This window comes from Caretta caretta, chromosome 7, assembly GCF_965140235.1.
Source record: "Caretta caretta isolate rCarCar2 chromosome 7, rCarCar1.hap1, whole genome shotgun sequence".
NCBI classification, from domain to species: Eukaryota; Metazoa; Chordata; order Testudines; family Cheloniidae; genus Caretta; species Caretta caretta.
The window spans coordinates 40,996,388-41,009,119 of NC_134212.1; the positions used below are offsets into that span (position 1 = coordinate 40,996,388).

Below are 12,732 nucleotides of genomic sequence, written 5' to 3' on the forward strand. Positions count from 1 at the left end.
TTATTTGAGCATGAGCTTTCGTGAGCTACAGCTCACTTCATCAGATGTATACCGTGGAAACTGCAGCAGACTTTATATACACACAGAGAATATGAAACAATACCTCCTCCCACCCCACTGTCCTGCTGGTAATAGCTTATCTAAAGTGATCAACAGGTGGGCCATTTCCAGCACAAATCCAGGTTTTCTCACCCTCCACCCCCCCCCACAAATTCACTCTCCTGCTGGTGATAGCCCATCCAAAGTGACAACTCTTTACATAATCAAGTCGGGCTATTTCCTGCATAGATCCAGGTTTTCTCACATCCCCCCCACCCCCATACACACACAAACTCACTCTCCTGCTGGTAATAGCTCATCTAAACTGACCACTCTCCAAGTTTAAATCCAAGTTAAACCAGAACATCTGGGGGGGGGGGGTAGGAAAAAACAAGAGGAAACAGGCTACCTTGCATAATGACTTAGCCACTCCCAGTCTCTATTTAAGCCTAAATTAATAGTATCCAATTTGCAAATGAATTCCAATTCAGCAGTTTCTCGCTGGAGTCTGGATTTGAAGTTTTTTTGTTTTAAGATAGCGACCTTCATGTCTGTGATTGCGTGACCAGAGAGATTGAAGTGTTCTCCGACTGGTTTATGAATGTTATAATTCTTGACATCTGATTTGTGTCCATTTAACCTTTTACGTAGAGACTGTCCCGTTTGACCAATGTACATGGCAGAGGGGCATTGCTGGCACATGATGGCATATATCACATTGGTGGATGTGCAGGTTCTCTTCGGCATTTCACAGGCTGTATCTTGTGAGCTGTTCGTAAACTAATGTCCCTTTAAGCATTAGAGGAAAATAAAGTGGCAATTCCATTTCATTATGAGTGCCAACATGGAATAATCATCTCATTGCAACTGTATGCTATTGGTCCCTTAGCATCAAACATCAATAGGGATATTTTTAGAACAACATGCAGAATCATTCATTATAATTCGAGCAGCGAAAAGAAATGTAGTAAACACGCAGTGTAAAATTAAATGCCTCTCTTCAGTCAGGACAACAATTTCTTCCAAAGCTGACTTACAAATGCTACAAATCAATGTTTTCTCCTGACATTTTGGACTGCACGCTTCCCCAGCAAGTTGGAATAGCTGACTGGAAACACCATTCTTTTCTAATTATGTACAGTATAGGAAGGGTACATTTCTAAACAGCAAAGATGACAGGATGGTGGTAGCATATTATTACACTAACGTGAGCATCTAAGGTTATATCACAGACTACAACCATTACAATCTATTCGTCCATCCTGTAAGACGAACTCCGTACACCAAGTACTGCACATGCCAAACCAAACAGATCCTGTATGTCTGAACAATGCAACTTTTTTTTTTTTTACTGAAGGTCTGTGGATATATCAAAAACTTTGGCTATCACAAATATGGATACCAGCATTCAACCAGCTTTCACAGGCCCTGGGGGAGGAAGAGAGAAGGAATTAAGGTGATCATGAGACCTAAATCTCTGCCAACTGGGAAGAGGGTCTGAAGCAATCAGCTTGCTGATAGGATCATCTCTCCTTTGCACAGAGGGTATTAGCTGTGTTGGCAGGTGGCGGGAACACAGGTACTCCCAGTCAGTATGAGGGGGTCATGGATCAGTGTTCATGTCACGCTCTGTCAGTACTCAGCCCAGGGACGCTAATGATCCAACCAGCGGACCAAATGCAGTGACAAATCCAGGTCACGTGCCATGTGAAGCACATAGCGTCTCCTGTTCTTCTTAGCATATGCGCAATGAGAACACCTATGTAATGCTTCAAGGGCTAGTGTGTGGAATTTGATTGGCATTTTGACTAATAAGCATGCTTTGTGGTCGTTTTAGTTGTAGGCTTCCCCGCATGCTACGGACTGTGCTTGACCTCAGATGTGGAGATCAGCAATGAACTTTTCTGCCACCGTAGATCAGTGGTACCAAGGTGGTATGTGGAGGAATTTATTCTTCACCTAGAACACTCAGTAAACTGGACTAGTTGTTTTTTAACACTATTTTAAACAAGATAACTGAGTGCTGTCACCAATAACATGCCTGTTGTGTCAACTTCTAACTTTAGTTGGGGAATATTAATGGGTTTGTCAACTCAGGAGTAGCAGAAGTCATTTAGCGTTGTAATGCATTGTGGCCCTGAAATTTATTCCAACCTAAGCCCAAAGCTGGGGCACAATAAGAGTGAGAACAAGAAGGGCTTTCCATACGGAAGGTATGTCTTGTTCTGGTACAAATCTTCCTACGGGGACAGAGGGCTTGTTGGGGAATACCATTTGGACTGGTGAACTGGGGCTTGAAGGGCCAGTGAGTGGAACAAAAAATGTCTGTACTGGGCTGTTTTCTTTTTCTTCCTTCATAGTTTCATAGAATCGTAGGACTGGAAGCGACCTTGAGAGGTTATCTAGCCCAGTCCCATGCACTCAAGGCAAGACTAAATGTTATCTAGATTTTTTTGCTCATTTGTTTAATACATCTTCAGCAGCATTCAAACCAAACTGAACTCCGTAGAGGTTTTTACTGACCTCTCACTTCACTGGTAAATTTTAATGTCTAGTGGAGCAATATTGGTCAAATATTTAGTTATTTAAAAATAACCCATCTAAGTTTTCATTGAACATGTGCTTAACAAACATGTCAAAAGAAAATAAAGTTTAATGGGTATTTTCATTATATCTGAAATAATTTACTCAACATTTTTTGCCATTGTGTAAATACAATGACTTATCTTACTATATACTGAAGGCATTTCTATCTAAGATGTTATGCCAGGCCAACCACCATAGTACTGGAGCATTACAAATGGATCAGAATATTGTAGTTTGCACACCACTAGTGGAACACACACCCAGGGTATTGAATAGATTTTTCGCTTAAGAAACACAAGAAAATGTGATGAATCATTTTGATGCAAGTTGTTTGCTGTGGTCCAAGTCCTATAGTCTAAACTCAGTCTGTAATCAAGCACTGAAATCAAGGAGAGTTTTGGCTAAATAAACATTTGTCCCCAAGTGGATTTACATTTGCTACTGCTATATATTTTAGCATACCAATATTCCAAAAAGCTATTGCAACTGGTGTTAATTTAGTGATGCTACTAGTGAGGGATATTAGAGGTAACATGCTCTAGTAGACTGAGCACACAACTGGGAGTTCTAATCCTGACATTGCCACTGACTGTCTGTGATACTTTGGGCAAGTCACTTAGGGCTGCTCTACACTGGAAACTTACATCAGCACAGCTACGTCTCTCAGGGGTGTGAAAAATCCATACCCCTAAGTGATGTAGCTACGCCAGCCTAATCTCTGGTGTAGAAAGCATTCTTCCATTGAACTAGCTACCATCTCTCGGGGAGGTGGATTACCGACGCCACTGGAAGAACCCCTCCCAATGGCATAGGAAGAATCCACACTGAAGCACTACAGCAGCACAGCTTCAGCTGTCCCACTAACATTTTCAGCGTAGACATATACAGAGAAATGAAGGATATCTCAGTGTCCCCATCTATGAAATGGAGAAAATTCTTAGCTCCCAGTGTGAAATTACAATTGCCCCAATTGATCCTTCAATGTGCTTTCTCACAACTGCTTCCAGGATTGCTGTTGCAGCCCAGTGATACAACACTTCTGTTCCTTTTCTGGGTAACAGGCACTTTGAAGTAGGGGACATACTGGTTAGAGAGACGCTTACTTACCTGAAGTGTGATAAAACAGAACAGTATTTTGCAATTTGGTTACCATTTCTCAAACATGCTGTCTTGGATACCCAGGTGGCCAATCCATATAAATTAGGATTCTTATCTTATTGACCCACAGTTTCATACTGAAGTTTATTTTATCTTTTCTGACGATGGCACACTTTTGTAACTATCCTTCTATTGCTATTTTAAATTATATATTGCTGCTGTCCATTGACTATCTTTGCAACTATCTACCCCATTTCTTTTTCTTCATCTATTAATTTTATAAAACAAAATATAAAAACTGAAATATTACTACTGCTAAAGAACTTTCCCCTTACATCCATATGACTGTTACCAGTCTAATTTTCCAAACAAAATTAGAAATTATGTATACTTATGCATGTTTTGCACAAAATTGCTTTACATAACAAAAACAGTAAAATGCCCATTGTTCATAATTATTACTATACGTATAAAAATACCAAACGAAATGTATATATTAGTAAGTTATAATAGATAACTTTTAAGTAAGAATAATGTAAAATAAGTAAAACTTAGCCTAACAAAATATCTCAAATAGCTATGTTGAGCAATATGTTATCTATGAGCAAGACACACACACACACACAGAATCTCACAGTATACACCTCTGCATCCCATTTACAGTATAGAGTGCAACTGCTGTTACATTTTAAGGCTTTAGCAAATGGACTCTCAAGTAAGATTTGCTAATTGCTAGCACAATGCCTGGCAAGGAGGTGCTCAAAAGGCAGCACAGGTATACTAATCAGACAGACAGATTTCTGTTTCTTGATTAGCAGCCAGACCAAGCTGAAGCCTCCATTCAAAGTAGATTTATTACTACCTTATTGGCTTAAGGAAAAAAGAATCCTATTAAAAGCACAAAGGATGCTGTCATTAACTTTACCACCAAACTCTGAACTATGATTTAACCAAATCAAGCTAAAATGAGATGTTTTAAAAATAAGTATTTCACTCATATTTTTCTTCTATTCAATTGACGCTTTGGTTTTTTTAATTAATTCAAAACCTAGTCATTTAAAAGCTGAATCTTTTTAAGCCTGACCAGATAATGTAGGATATTAATGTAACTAACAAACATTTTTCCTATTCTCTAAAAGTAAATCTGAAAAGCACAGCAGTATGAGCTAAGTAAAAGTATGGTGCACATCCTTCCTTGCTTCTGAAAATATTTGCTTTAAAACTTATTAGATATAGCAATATGTTAAAGGTAGAGTTGAAACACTTCAGTACAAGGTCCCCTTGTAGGGTAAATCAGCTGTCATCCACTCTCAGAGCATTGCTGTAAGCTACACATAGGGAAATGTATTTAAATGTATTAAGGAAGTTAGGTGAAATTTAAATATATAAAAGAAGTAGTTACAAGGTCATGTCCTTTTAATAATTTTTTGTGGAATTTGAAATGATTATATCCATACCTACAGAAAGTGCAACTACAGTAATTTGGCTATTTAAAGCTATTTAAATTTAATTACAGATATTTAAAGTGAGATCTGAATAAAGTACGAACACATTTCTTTTACTAATTATACAAAAACAAACAGCAGAACACGTCATCACACTTTCAGAAACCAAATTACAGGAGGAAATCCAGCATAAAAATCAGTCAAGATTCTACAGCATCTTAAAAGGTGTCCAGAATATTATAAATGTGGGATGGAGAGAGAAAGAAAATTAACCCTCTGAGACTGTTTCCAAGATGCATGGTGAGAAATTCAAAGAGAAATGCACTTACAAAAGTCACTATGAAAGCACTTAACAGTCTGATGTCCAGCTCAATACTACCATGTTTTCTCTAACCTGTAATTAATGAAAATTTTAAACTGTCCTCAAAAGCTATCTCAATACATACTCATAAACCCTTTTTATATGTGCATAAAATATGGGAGATAGCCACTGACCATGTGCAATTGGAAAAAATTGACCTTTCCAGTGGAAATGTAAGTATATTAAACTCTGATGTGCTGAGCCAAAATCAATTCTCTACAGGAATTCAGGGTGGTAAAATAAGTCATGCAGCATTACAGTGTACAATTTTTCTAGAACCCATATTCTCATGCGTTATTTGCAAACCTATTTGTTTTACCAGCACTCCAGGGCAAAGATGAAACACTTTCTTCACAGATAGCAATTTCCACCAAAATGAGAAGAACGTGAACAAAGTAAAAGCTGTATGTGATCAAAGACCTTCTAGATTCCTGAGTCAAGCAGTTCTCGTGAGCAAGGTAGGAGAGCTAGTCATGCAAACGGACGACCTTTCACAAAATTAAATTCTAGTCAAACACATCTTGCAATATAAGGTATTACGAAGCAGGTCTGTAAGCTTTCTTTCCAGGTAAAAAAGAAAAAAAGTTCTTATTTTAAGCACCATTCATCAATCTCCTACTTCATATTTCCACTATTAACCAAATATTCTAGAAGTGAAGGCACAATTTTTCCACACTGAGCACGTCTGCTATCTTACAAACAGCCTAATCAGTATAATGCCTTCTTCATCCTTTAATATAATCAGTAAAGGGATGTAATCAAAAGGTTGAACAATCGTAAGTCTTGATAAATACATACTCCTTCTTGTGTAAGTGTGCATGGTGAAATGAGGAGTTTCATTATGAAAGAATGAACAATTCTTTTTAGCAACTTCATAACTTACCTTCCAGAAGGTAAAAAAAACACTGGGCTAAGCATCTGCTTCTGACAGTTCAACGGTTCCAAGACGGCCTAAAGTAACCATCTCATTAGTCAAAGGTAGCAATGTGTATTTTAAAAGTAACTGGCTAAGCTTGTATAGGACAACTTAAAGTCACTAAATCAAAGGCTGGACAACAGATTGACTGCTGCCTAGTCCAAGTCAGACAGATGAACTGTCAGTTCCGCAACCAGAGATCAAACAGGCAGAATCTCCCTTTACATAATGGGCAAAGACTCCAGTAATCTTACATGTTTTTGTTAAAGCATTATACTTATGATCTGTATAAAGCTTTTCCAGGCAGTATTCATTAAAGATTTTTTTAATTTTTCTTTAAAAATCTGATCTGTGTATAGAACAACAGCTATTACATCATATCCCACAGAAAGGCTTTTTCAGGAAACACTTGCCATACTCTAAAAATTACCATGAAATTCCCTACCTTTATATGTAACAGTATACTCTAATCCATCATAATGTAAAGGAGCTATGATTTTTATCTCAACATTTCTCTACTTTTAAAAGTGCACCTTAAAAATTTATGACAAGCTGTGAAAAATAAACCCATTTCGGACTTGAATCTTTTCAAATAAAAACTTGCTATATACCTTTGTCTAGCATAAGGTCATACATATTATGGTCATATTAGTTACATTTATCAGCCAAAAAGTCTCTCTGTACTTCTTATGTTTTAGAATCTTTCTTTGCACTCTGTTTAAAAAATCACTAACATTTGAATACCAATAATGATAAAAGCATCCACATGTTTTCTCATTATTAAATAACTGGTTTAAGAAAAATCTTTACCACTTTGACTTGAAAAACAGAAAAAAATCTATACTCTATTTTCAACCTCCAAAATCTCATTGGATTATTTCTGCCATGCAGTTTCTGTTTCTCCTTAAATAATATTCTATAGAAGTTGAATTACCTTTCCAGAGATTCATAGGACATGAACTAAAATCTAATGCATCATTCAAACCAAGTCTCCACACCATTTTCTCATCAGCTTCTGCCTCCAAGAAAAAAAGAGAATTGACAAATAAACAAGCACAGAACAGACAGGGGAATGCTCTTATTTTTTATTTTCATGCTGTGGATGTCGCTACTTACTTGGCTAAGATATCATCACAAATCCAAAATGATTTCAATTACACAGCGGAGTAATCACTGTTCGGCATCTGTAAGGGATTGATAAGCTGAGCTACATTACAGGAGTCCCTCTGCAGACTGTACCATTCCTGACCAAGCAGGTGGGGGAGAGAGCTGATATTTCTGTCAGAGCATCTTGCTAGCAGAGTGCAAGCACAGGGTACATGTATTGCCTGCGGTTTAAGATTGCTGAAGAAGGAAGGCGAACAGCAGCTACAGTAAGGGAAGAAAATGTTGCTCTGTAAGGAAAATGGACTGAACCACCATGTTGTTGTTTGTGGTTTTAATACTTCCCTTGGGATAATGACAAAAACGGAAGATGGCAAACTACCAGGAATATGACACTTACTCCGAAACGGGAGAAACCTTCAAGGACAAGGACTGTCAAGTTCTATCACTATCATTTGAGAAGAAGGAGGGGGGAAAGGTTCTGTATGGAGGGGACTAGAGGAGGTGAGGGAAAGCAACAAATTCACTTCATCTTTACAGTGATCAGACACAGGCTGCAGAGCTATTTTCTGAATTTCAGGTTATAGACCAAGTGCTTTCCAATTTATTTTTTTAATTTAGTGACAAATTCAACAGCCAACAGAATGAACATTTCTGTATTTCAAATTATGTTACCTAGAAATCATATTTTACCAGTAATAAATATGTTTGCAAGCAAAGGTAAAAAACAAAAACAAGATCAGCACAACACAAATACATCCTGTAAATTCCTGTTATTCCAGAAAAATGTTTTGTGCTTCTGGGTCTGCAGTATTCGTACAATATTTATGTTTATTTCACAGTATTATGCTCTTACACAAATTTAACAGCCAATACAGTACGAGCACATAGCCAGCACTAAATTTAATTTAAACTGATCTCATTAGCATGTATTGTAAAACCAAATAAACATATGGTAGTAATGTTCAGCATTTTTTACCGATTAGGACATAGGAACCCTTTTAATGCTTCATACTAAAAATATCAGGTTGTTGTTACTGGAGAGAACCATCCTTTTGGGGGGGGGCACAGTTTTCTTCAAATTGTAGCATCTAAAATGTTAACTTTTCACTTTGAGGAATTATTGCATATTGTTTTGAGGCAGCTACTTTCTACGTAGTATTTTTAGAAAGTTACAACTTCATATCTGGAATTAACACATGAATGTACTGGGCTGGAGCTGTGGGGGTATAAACTAGAGTTCATACCGTGCCAGAGCTGTACGATAAGCATTTAAAGCACTTATTGTGAAAAAAATAATCCAACTGCTACAGGACAAAAGGAGAGCCACCTGTTCTTTCAAAACATTACATTTTACATATAACAGCACAGTTCATTACTGTCAACATTTGCCCCAAAGCATATGTACAGTGTAAGCATATTTACAAATGTCTTTTAAACATTCAAAATATTCATATTGTCCTAGTCACTGTATTTTACAAACTACAAGCTCAGATTCTGCCTGTGAAACAACACATTCTATATAGAAACTGACGAAATACAGAGAAAATGCATCTGTTTCTTAAAGCATGTATAAAACATTATGCCTCAAAGTTGAAAGCTTTTGTAGAGTATCCTAAGGACAGCAGTGTTTCGTGACTGCGCTGCCTCTTAGACAAGAGCGGGCAATTACAACTAAGCATACCTCCCTGAGCACTAATAGGAGTAGCTGTACTGATGCTCTGTCATCCTTGCTTACTTGCTGCTCAGAATATCAATTCAGCCAGTTAAACCAAAAGTCTGCACTGCACTGCACCAAAATGGAAGCTATTAAAAAAAAAAAAAGACCCAACCCTGCTAAGATTACTGATCAGAGAATTTTAATCTTTGTTGATCAATGGGGAAAAAAAAAGAGGTGAAAGTTAAAATGGGATTGGACCTAATACAGATTTTTCTAAAATGAAGCTGCCATTATCATTGGAAAGCTTCAAGCAATACTTGCATGTCATGACTTCCTATGCAGTGATATTGAGTTGCATTCAACATAGTTCTGCACACTCTTTTACTAAGCAAGTCTTTGTTTCTAACTGTGTCTTTAAGGAACGCTGAACCCAGTTTCACATCTGAAATCAAGCTAAACAAAGCAATCATAGCAGAAAAAATGTTACAGTTTAAGATGTGTTCCACTTAGGTTCAAGAATTGTAACTGCTAGTGCTCTCTACTGCTCTGCTAGAGTGCCGGTACTGTATACTGCACATTTTCAGTTATTAGAAGCCAGATTTTTCCATGTATCTGAATACAAGTTCTCAATCTATTTTTTAAAACCTAGACGACTGATAATATAACTAAAGCCAAAAGATAATAAACAAGGCAGATTAAACAACAATTTGTTCAAGGTGGAGTTTGGGGTTTGCGTGGGGGGAAGAGGAGATCAATCAAAGGAAAGCTCTAACAAAATTTTAAAGCCCTTATTCAAGGCACCTAGCTGTCGCCAACTAGCATATTTGTTCCGAAGACTGCGTATCACTGATCTACTGTACCTATAATGAAACTATTGAGTCAAACCTTTGGAAAATGCTTTCATTCTTTTTGTTGTGTAGATTAAACAGGGGGAAAGAAGGAAGGAAGGAAGAAAAATAAGTATATATTCAAGAAGGAAATATCCTAGCTATTTTTGTATGATGTAAATGAATTACTGAAGAACCATTCCGGGAAAACAAGTTTGCACATAAGTATTCCCAATGCTCATTTAACATAGGGCCTCAAAAGTGCTGTACCAGGTAACGTGATGATCAAGCTATTAACCTTGTTGCTAGTCTCATCAGTTAGGGGCCTATCTCCCAGTGCTGTGTGCAAGTTACCGCCAGTGTTGGTATTACCTTCATCGTAATGCTATGAGTCATCTCGCTGTCACTGGGCAACAAGGGCCAGCTAAGATTACTGAGCAGAAATCCCACAAAATGTGCCTCCTGGAATAAGAATGGAGCGGCTAGATTCAGAGACCGCGCCCTGCACTGGGAGAGCAGTGCAGTTTTGTGTAGTTATATTTATCTTTCCTTGGGGCTCATACGTACAAAATCTTCAAAGATGCCACAGATGCACTCATCGACAAAACAAAGCTGTTGCAAAAAGCCAGCACTACTACAAAATCTGCACCAGGTAGTAGTCTGAATCCTCAAAGAAGAATGAAGTTTTACTTGCTGAAAAACTTAGTACATTATTACACTAGTCAAACCTCCTGATAGATTCCCTGCAAAACTGCCTAGCACAGGGAGTACCTGCTATACATATAGTGCAGATACTATAGTACTTGGGGAGACAACATCATGCGGTTTACACAGAACCCGTCAGTACACTTTTTGCGTCTAACAATTACAGCCCAAAATAACTTATGTTTGTTCCCAAGAATATACCACATCCACATTGCATATTAATACTACCAACAAAGTTCTGGATAACCCAGCCTTTCCTGGAACTAAGAAATCTCAGCTTGTTTTATTGATTTTGAAGGGGTTCAGAGGAATATAGTTTAGCTCCACCCAGCAACAACTTAACACCTGAATTCTTTGGTGCAAAGAATGAAATTAACCAAATTTTTATGTATGTAATCAGCCACTTAAAACCACACCGCATGTAGAAGTATTAAAATGGTAGTTACCTAGAGAAATATTCAATCAGAACATGGATTAGATATATTATTTGTACTACCTTTTGTGATTAAAATTCCAGTTAAGGTGCTGAAAATGTTCTGTACTCACAGGTGCTGGAACTAGGGATGCTGGGGATGTGGCAGCACCCCCTGGCTTGAAGTGGTTTCCATTATATACAGGGTTTACAGTTTGGTTCAGTGGCTCTCAGCATCCCCACATATAAATTGTTGCAGCACCCTTGCTTATACCAGTGGAATCCAGATACTTCTGTCCCACACCAGTAGCAAATGAGAACACAAAAATCATTCAGCAGTTAATATTTTAAAGACCAAGCCCTGCTTGTGCATACTGTATGGAAATAAATGTTACAAGGTCCAGGCTTTGGGGATTGGGGCATTATTTACAAATACGTTGTACGGATGTAGAAATCAATGTATAGAAATCAAATGTATTATTTTACCAGTTAAACCTCAGTATTTAGGCAACACTTTGTCATAGGACTGAGGGGCAACGATTCTTAGATGTCCTGAAATTGTATCATTATCTTCTCTTATAAATTCCTATATTCTGGAAATTTTCTCCACTTGAGTCTCTGTATGAAAAATGATTACTGAAAAGATTTTTAGAAAGCCTAAATTTTAAGAGCTTAAATTGCTATAAGACTGGTCACCCATCAGAGAGACCATAAAATCTTATTATTCAGCAAGGTGTCCTCTGCCTTATTCTCACGGAACAGGGAGTTCTGGCTATGAGATGGTTGAAATCCTGAGTGCTACACTACACAGAGTAGGAAACAAGAGACTTCTCATTTGAGAACAGGTGGAAAGAAATTCTTTGAAATTAACCTGACAAAAGACCAACTGGCTAAAATAGACATGTGAACGCTTGGGAAAACAAAGACAAAAAGGATGGTAGGCTTGGGCTGTTGAACTAGAAGATACCACTGGCAAAACTCAGGTCATGACTACACTAGTGGTGCTTTATAGATATAGCTATACCGATATCGAACTTCTAGTGAGGACACAGCTTATAGTGGCAGAGTTGCAAATTTGTCTATTCCTCCACCACCACCCCACCCCACTCTCTTGCTCTCTCTCACTCACTCACACGCAGTATCAGTAAAAGCACAGTTTTGCTGGTGTACGGTCTACCTTAGGACTTTCTGCTGGCTCATCTCTGACAATCAGAGATCACACCCCTGATCGACATTGCTATGCTGGCCAAGGTTGTAGTGTAGACATAGCCCAAGTAACATTGCCCTGGTGAGTCAAACTTCAACTGACTATTTTGAAAATAAGTGCCGAGCACATCCAGGTACTGGAGAATCCAGAAGACAAGACTTCCTCTGGCATAGCACTGTTGGTCAGGAGTTTGAAGACATGGGATCCCTGACCAACATAGCTGGGCCAGCAAAAGTCTCTAGTGTAGATGCAGTTATTCTAGCAAAACTGAGCTTTTGCCATAAAGCTTGTTTCACTTGGGTTGAGAGAGGTGTGGGGACAGAGAGAAATAAACTATACCACTAAAAGCACTGCTTTGCCATTATAAGCTAC

At 37.9% G+C, this 12,732-nt stretch overlaps 1 protein-coding gene across 16 annotated transcripts in view; it reads right to left on the minus strand.

Moving 5' to 3' along the window:
* ATP2B2 (ATPase plasma membrane Ca2+ transporting 2) overlaps nucleotides 1-12,732 on the minus strand; it is a 748,369-nt gene that overhangs the window by 429,386 nt on the left and 306,251 nt on the right. For 3 of the 16 annotated variants that reach the window (XM_048858217.2, XM_048858208.2, XM_048858226.2), the window contains exons 1-2: nucleotides 7,562-7,691; nucleotides 7,380-7,464 (exon numbers count right to left, since the gene is read on the minus strand). The exons of 3 other annotated variants lie outside the window; for them this stretch is intronic. The gene's annotated coding sequence lies outside the window, so the exon portion shown is untranslated. Of the gene's footprint in view, nucleotides 1-6,412; nucleotides 6,433-7,379; nucleotides 7,465-7,561; nucleotides 7,702-12,732 lie in introns of those variants that run through there. 10 more of the 16 variants (XM_048858221.2, XM_048858220.2, XM_075130562.1 and 7 more) reach the window with 8 other exon arrangements.